This window comes from Galeopterus variegatus, unplaced genomic scaffold (assembly GCF_000696425.1).
Source record: "Galeopterus variegatus unplaced genomic scaffold, G_variegatus-3.0.2 Scaffold2998, whole genome shotgun sequence".
NCBI lineage: Eukaryota > Metazoa > Chordata > Mammalia > Dermoptera > Cynocephalidae > Galeopterus > Galeopterus variegatus.
This window is the reverse complement of record NW_007729109.1, coordinates 237,981-246,847: the sequence shown is the minus strand read 5'-3', so window position 1 is coordinate 246,847 and position 8,867 is coordinate 237,981. Positions and strand designations below refer to the sequence as shown.

Genomic DNA, 8,867 nt, shown 5'->3' with positions numbered 1-8,867 from the left:
ACAGAAACATTGAATGGAGAGGCTTGAAATTTGGAATTGCTACCAGTTTTTTTTTTTTTTTATTCAGGAATTGAATATAAAACAATAAATATTGGATTGCTATTTTGCTGCAAAACATGATGTTGATTATTTTGTGATTTTTACTGTTCCCTTTCCTAATGTTGTTTCAATCCATTATTGAAATAGCTAAGTAGAATCCACATAATTGTAGCACTGTTATTAATAATATCATCATCTGCTTTTTTTTTTTTTGCTTTTGTTTTTGTTTTTTAAATCTAAATGGAATTTGACCCAGGGTTTGTTTTAAATATCCTTCACCGACTGCTCAGAAAATTATGCTCACACATTTTCTGAAGCATACCATGCATGCAAATCCTGTTGTCCAGCATGTTTTATAAAGAAACTTAGACCACTGACATAAATTTTGAGAGTTATGAAATTATAATAAGCTACAGGGTAAAAGTAAACTTAATCCAAGCTTGAAAGTTTCAGATTGCTCTAAAAATTGGCCCATGGATTCAGAGAATTCCCTGACAACATGCACTCATGATGGTGTAAAATCTGTGAAAGCACCATTAAAGCTTTAGTCACACTAATAAATAAGAAAACTAATAAGATTGCCTCTTAGAAATTCTGTTGACTACATTGGCTTTTCTTTTTATGTCACTTTATTGAGTAGAACCAATCCAAATGTAACCTCACAGTGTAATTCACTCATGAATAGCTCCTGCAGATTTAGATTGGAATGGTATCTGGCCATAAAAAAAGCAGTTTAATGCTACAATGAACATCATTCACTAATCCTCATGTATCATTTGTGAAATTCAAAGTCTGTTTGGCAAAAATAAATGTCCCTTTGCCCTTAAACAATCTGTGGAGATGCGGTCTGAAACCCATACCCAGGCCTTGGTGCTTCTGGAGGAAAGAAAACAACTGGAATAGTCAAGACCCTTATTTTTATTCCAGCAAACAAATGCAAAATAAGTTTATTCAAGCATAAAAGGAGGATTTTTAAAAGGTGAAAACTGTGGTTAAGTTTGCTGCTTATACCTGTAAGAATGGGCTGCTCCTAAAATACTCACATTTTTGTGCATATGTTCATTCGATTCAATACATTGTGAATGAGCTGTCTTCTGAGCCAGGCAATGAGCTGCAGAGGACGCAGGATTACTCTTCAGGCCTTTGCAGTTGCCTCTATCACCCTGCACAGCACAGCCAGGCAGGCGCTGTCTGCATAGAGACGTATTGAGCAACGTTTTTCGAACTCGTGTCTTCCTACTTGCTTTATAACTTTATCTTCCACTTGCTTTTGCCAGCAATCAAAAAATGTATATTATTGAGTTCACATTCTGAATGAAAGAAATTTGAAGAATACCTTCTTCAAACTACCTTCTTAGCCACACCCCCACCAACAATTTTTCCAACTGCAGGTTTTATTGTGTGTTTGAGGAGATTGGTCTCAAGCTTTCCTGCTCTCCATTCCCTGAGCATCACAGCACAAAAGGAACTTCGATGAAGTTTTGAATTACAAGGTGTGGACCCGACTCCAAACAAATTAAGTTAAGAGAGACCATGAATTAGCTTTTCTGTTTTTAATTATTAATTTGATTTCTTTCTGTATGTACAAAGGCCCTGGTGATCACCTGTAGCAAATATGCTAAATTTAATTTAGCAGAGCGGACATGGATATTGGCATCATTAATCACCAGATGTTCTGGACCCGCCAAATACTTTGTAGTCAAAACAAAAGCAACTACTAGAGGGTACTGACGTTTTGGTAACGCAAGACATTTCTTAGTATAGGAAGAAGGAAAATTCAGCCACTCCAAACATAATTGTTTTGGGGCTGAGTTGCTTTTTGTTTTCTTTAGCTCCCGTCTCTGTAGAGAAGAGCCTAGGCCATGAAATTAGAGTGGTTTAATAAATGCACTTAAATCTCATCACTGCTCCAAAGTCAACTCTCATGGAGAATACAGGCTCAGATTTTTATGAAACGGACACAGAAAACTATATTTTAGAGAACACAGCTAATTAAAAGTATCAACTAATTGAAATTTTGATTTTGCTTTTCAAACTTTAAAAATGAGCAAAAAACAAAATTTGTCTAACAATGCAACTTAACTACATGGAACCTTCATGGCCACTTAACACCACTCATTATTTTACCAAATGAAAAAAAAAAAATTTAGTGACAGAGTTTGCATAGAACTCTTATTTTCTATGCATCCTTTCTGGTAGAATAGATATTCTCAAAATTACTTGAAAGAGAGTGATGTTTTTGATCACCAAACAGCATCCTATATTATGTTTTATTCTATAGCTTCTACATTTACAGTATTTTATGATAAGAAATTATATTTGGAAGAAAATAAAGAATGGCAGAGTTCTGAATGATCAACCAATACAGAATTCAATTCACTTATTCTGCTGGACTTGCTAAGACAAGAAAGAGAAACAGTGTCTTAGCCTTTTTAATTGTAAAAATAGTGAACACGACTCAAGAGGATAATTCATAATGATATGTTTTCTGAAAAACTGTAAAAGCAAGTCTCTGCTTAATAGCTGTTTACCAGAAAATACCTCCTTTTCTGATCATCTGATTTAAATATATTTCTCTGAATATATATTTTTCTATATCAATAAGTAGATGGAATCATCTGAGTTTGACTTTTTTATATGACTGTTGAAAATTAGTCTGCTTTCTTCATTATAACTTCTTTATTGTGATTACTTTTTATAAAAGGGCCATTGCACAGGATTCCCTGTTCATAATGACTGTTCATTAGGACCACAAGTTGGGAAAGGACTATCCTGGACACCTTTAGTGATAGGGCATTTGTGTGTTTCCTGTGTATGAAATCCCAAAGAATGAGGAAAGGGAAGGCTTGACATAAAATATTTCTCAGGTTGTAGAAAAGCTATTTTTAAAAAATGTAGAGCAGAGGGATATGATCTAATGACCAGGGTAAAGCATAAAAATAAATGTATTAGCCTAGAACAAGACTGACTTTGAATCCTGGATCCCGACTAAGTAGCTGTGAGACTTTTATCCAACTACTAAACCTTCTTTTAAGTCACTAACTAGTTGTAAAGCATAAAAATAAATGTATTAGCTTAGAACAAGACTGACTTTAAATCCTGGATTCTGACTAAGTAGCTGTGAGACTTTTATCCAACTACTAAACCTTCTTTTAAGTCACTAACTAGTTGAATGACTTTGGTATAGGTATTAAAGCTTATGATAATTCAGTTTCCTCATTACAAAATTGGAAATCATGATACAAACTAACTCATAGATTTACTATAAAAATAAATTACTAATTCACATAAAGCACACAGAATTATGCATGGCTAATAGTACACACAGAAAAAAATGGTTCTTACGGGTAGAAACATAGAATGAGTAATAACTAAAGCAATTTCATGTACAAAAGTAGGTAGTTTTGAGCATAGATACCCCGAAGAGCAAAGCTAAAATCAACAAATGGAAGTTTCAGTACAACAAACTTAAATAAGATCAATGGAATTATTCTTTAATAATTAGGATTATTATTAAACACACGCTCTGTATACACTGGAGATGCTTAAGGAAAGGATGCACGATTAACTTTAGAGATATTAAAAGGTATTTCTCTCCAAATTGCTATGAGGTGAGCATAAAAAAGTGCCTTTTTGATTCTGTGAGGTTATATTTTTAAAATGAGGAAAATTTTATGAGAATATGTGCGTTATCTNCAGGTTGTAGAAAAGCTATTTTTAAAAAATGTAGAGCAGAGGGATATGATCTAATGACCAGGTAAAGCATAAAAATAAATGTATTAGCCTAGAACAAGACTGACTTTGAATCCTGGATCCCGACTAAGTAGCTGTGAGACTTTTATCCAACTACTAAACCTTCTTTTAAGTCACTAACTAGTTGAATGACTTTGGTATAGGTATTAAAGCTTATGATAATTCAGTTTCCTCATTACAAAATTGGAAATCATGATACAAACTAACTCATAGATTTACTATAAAAATAAATTACTAATTCACATAAAGCACACAGAATTATGCATGGCTAATAGTACACACAGAAAAAAATGGTTCTTACGGGTAGAAACATAGAATGAGTAATAACTAAAGCAATTTCATGTACAAAAGTAGGTAGTTTTGAGCATAGATACCCCGAAGAGCAAAGCTAAAATCAACAAATGGAAGTTTCAGTACAACAAACTTAAATAAGATCAATGGAATTATTCTTTAATAATTAGGATTATTATTAAACACACGCTCTGTATACACTGGAGATGCTTAAGGAAAGGATGCACGATTAACTTTAGAGATATTAAAAGGTATTTCTCTCCAAATTGCTATGAGGTGAGCATAAAAAAGTGCCTTTTTGATTCTGTGAGGTTATATTTTTAAAATGAGGAAAATTTTATGAGAATATGTGCGTTATCTAGATTTGGCATTTCTCTGGCCACGGGCACTGTCAGGCCTAACTTCTGCCCAGCCTAACCACCTCCCACCTTCCCATGATGGAAGGATTTTTCTAAAAATGTTTCATCCAAAACTGAGGATAATACTATTATTTTACTAATATTAAAAAACTGGGTGGATTAAATCATTTCTGAATATGTAGTCTACAAAAATAGGAATAGTGCTTCATGACATATTTTAAATATTTCAAAGAGCCTAACAGAACATTTTCTATTTTCCATAATGTGGATGAATAGATGAACTAAACTGTTAAATTCCTTTATTTTGAATGGAATTATGTTGATTAAATTTCATTATTTTAGGTTCTTGGTCATATAAAGCTCTAAGTGTTTTCATTATTAAAAACAAGGAAAATTAGTCATTGCTTTATACAACCAGTTTGGTACTTTGTATCTTTCAAAATATGCAATTATTTGGTTAAAAAATAATTATGGTAGTAGGAGGGTCAAGGAAATTGGTAACCTCTCTGTATTTCGATCAAAACAATTAAATGTTAGCTGCTTTAGGTGTGTAGATAGCTTGGAGTCAGAAGAACCAAGGTGCATCCAAGCCATGCTGTTTAATTTTTCTGAGACCTCGGGTAAATTATGTAACATCACTGCATATCAGCTACTGTCTCCTTAAAATGAAGAAAATGTCTGCATTTGCTTATCTATTGATTCAGTCATATCCTGGCTACTTCTGTGAAAGATTTGATATAGACCATCAAGAAAAATATAGGTTATATTACCGATGGTATTTATTCAAAAATTGATTTTAACTTAGAGAATGTTTTCACTGCTGTCAAGATATCCTAGTCCCAGAAAAATATTTTGAACTAAATTGTAAAACATTTAGTAATACATAGACATTGTTTCTGTGATTATTTAGACATATGTATTGTTAACAGCTTTTCTCCATTCATTGGCATTTCTTAATGCAGTAAAATATGGGTTAGACTACAACACAGTGAGAATATGAGGTTTACAATGTCAATTTCATATTTTATGATCAAAATCTATAACTAAAGGAAAAAAAATTCTTTGGCAAGGTAAAGGAATCATAGGTTATCCTAGCAGTTTTTACTTATACAGATGGCAAACTATGGCTTTTGTGAAAATTCAGCCCAATGCCTGGATTTGCAATGTCCTGGAGCTAAGAGTAATTTTTATGTTTTTTAATAGTCAAAAGATTAAAATAAATTTTTGGACATGCAGGAATTACATGAGATTCAAATTTTGTAAATAAATCTATAAATAAACTTTTACTGAAACACAGGCAAACATTCATTAACATATGACATATTATCTACAATAGCAGTATTGAGTAGCTGTGACAGTGATTGAGTGGCTCTGAAGCCTAGAATATATTTGCTGTGTGGCTCTTTACGAGAAATGTTATGCCCCTGATCTACATGACAAAGAATTAAACCATTTGCATGACAAATTTTCCCAACATTTATTTCCAAGTTATAAAATAAATTTGACTTTGGATGTGAAAGATGCATATGTGAGAGTTATTTCAAAATGCTTGTGGAAAAATAGAATCTAAATATAATACAAATCTTTCCAAGAACTTTTTGAAGTACTATAGTATGCTATCTTTTTATTTATAATGGAGGGTAAGTTTGCTTTCTTTCTGATAATATCATCTTTTCAGATACTTAATATGTGGAAGCACTTAACTAGAATGCTAGTTTTTGTTTTGTTTTTTATTTTAGGAATTAAATAAGAAACTTTTAGATGAACAGTGGGAAATAATCAGTATTTTGAGTTTTGTTTCATTGTCAAGTATAAATTGTATATATTGATGATGTACAACTTGATGTTTTGATATTTGTGTACATTGCGGAATGGCCAAAATAAGCTATTTAACATGCACACTACCTCACAAGACTATCATTTCTTTTTTGTGGTAAGAGCACTTAATATCTACTTTCTTAGTTACTTTCAAGTACACAATATATTATTAACTGTTGTCACCATGATGTATAATAGATCTCTTGAACTTATTTTTCTTATCTAACCGAACTGTTGTGTCTTTGACCAACATCACCCCAATTCCTCCATCCCTCATCCTCTGGTAACCAGCATTTTACTCTCTGTATCTATGTGTTCAACATTTTTATAGCAGTTATTGAAATAAGTTACTGCAGTAGGTTTTGGCTAAAATGGATTTAACAAAAATCCATTTGGTGCTCTTGAACATTTCTTTAAATAATTGGTGCTCTTAAACATTTTTTTAATAATTCCTAAAATTTTAAACATATACATCTGTATGAATAGACCTATATACATAAACATACATTTTATTACCATACCTACACACAGAAATACATACATAAGAATAAAAGTCAGGCTAGAACAGTGACACACTGCCTCGGGTCCCAGGGTGCTAGCGTTTGAACGACTGCTCTGCTCCTGCAGTGGGTGCTTGGGAAATGACAGTGACCTTGCCTTGGTTTCTTCATCCTTCAAATGTGGAAGGTAATAATCATCATAATAAAAACCTGCCTTCTAGGGTGCATTTAGATAATTAAATGAGGATACGTATGTGAAGCGCTTAGAGCAGAGTTTGGCACATCTTAAGCCCTCAACAATGTTACTGATTATTCTTGCAGTGGTTGTTAACTGTGGCATTTCCTTTGCTCAACAATTCTGAAGGGTCATCAGATACAAGAAAACTTGGAAGAGCTGCAAGTCGGGTGGTGGCAGAGAACTAGAACATATATATCCTAGGTTTGTAAGTGAGGTATGAAAAAATGGAAGAGCAACAGTCAGTTACTCTTCTCCCCAGACCTTCTTCCGTTACACACCCACCGCTAAAACTTCTGGAATTTTTCTCCATGACTTTTAACTCCACCACGTTTCCCCAGGGAGTTAATTAGTGACAACGATATATCAATTAATCATAAAATTATTGAATGAAAGAACTATGCTATCTGTTTTTCAGAAGAATAAATATGAGTAAAGCAGCTAAGGACATAGAGAATCTACTAGTAGAATTTGTTCTCTACTGTTGTTTTAAGATACATTAAATATGTAAAGGATTCAAATTTCAAAATATTATTTCATATATGGCTTTTCTTCCTTCCCAAAATATACTAAAGAAGGAAACGAAAATATGGGAGGGGGTGACCTCTTCCAGCAACCTGGCATCTGGCAAGAGACTGAGATCAAGGGAAACCAACCCCATCAGATCCCTTGACTACCAGGTAACCGCCTTGGTATTAACCAAGGGAGCAGTAATTGGAGTTTGTAGATTTGGTAAATGGCACTGCTAACCATCATGTATGGTGATGGAGTTTAATGGAATGTTTTTGCTTTCTAACCCTCAACCAGGGTGTTTCTAATAAAAAAAAAAAAAGAAAGAAAAATGTGAACTCTAATAAAAAAAGTTGCCTAAGAGATGAGAGACTTGAAAGGAAATGATATGAGAAAAGAAAGTACATATTAACAGTTTTAAGGTACGTGTATTAAATAGCCAACATTAGGTACACTTTTCAGGAAGCCAAAAAATAATTCTAGTATTGTTGTAACAGTACTTTCTTTATAGAAAATATGGAGAGGTAAAGACAGAAAGATTTTTAGGCGACTTTGATTTATATTTTATTCCTTTTATCTTACAATAACCCATATATAATTCAGATAAGGTATGTTTTAATTCATTGTTTACTGAAGTATGGCCCACTTCTTTTTTGAACAGGCATAGTAGAACTTGCTGGAAATAAGCATTTGTACTAACGGATAGTTTGTGTTACATGCTACAAGGCAATTTACTCTTATAAATTGTCTTGCTTTTGAGTGGTTTGTAGAGAGTCTCTCAGATGGAAATAAAATGTGTCAAATGGGAAAAACAAAGAGTGGTCTTCCTGGTAACATAGGGAAGGACTTGCAGGGTATAGGAAGGCCAGAATAACATAAGAAACTTCATTGAGGGTAAAAAACAAAGCCAATCACAGGATTATGACTTAAGTGTCTCACCTTCTCACATATTCTTACCCAAGATTGAGGAGATACATATATAAGAATGTTCATTGCAACAACAAATATCATATAAAATTTTCTCCATAGGGAAATGATGTATTGATATCACATCTGTTGAGAAGAATAAAACAGATCTCAGTGTGCTAATATAAAAAGATCTTGAACTTATACTCTTTTTAAAAAAAATTTTTTTTGTCCTTTTTGAGACCGGCCGCACCGTGCTCCACCAGTGAGCGCTGTGAGCGCACCGGTCATCCCTATATAGGATCCGAACCCACGGCGGTGGGAGCGCTGCTGCGCTCCCAGCACCGCACTCTCCCAAGTGAGCCACGGACTCGGCCCTTAAACTTATACTCTTAAATGAAACAATCATCTATATAGAAAGATTCATTGTGTAAAAAAATCTATCTACCTATCTAT

The 8,867-nt window shown here is 33.4% G+C and overlaps 1 pseudogene; it reads right to left on the bottom strand.

Moving 5' to 3' along the window:
- LOC103599542 overlaps positions 1–6,537 on the bottom strand; it is a 10,027-nt pseudogene extending 3,490 nt beyond the window's left edge.
- Between the last annotated feature and the right edge of the window lie 2,330 nt (positions 6,538–8,867).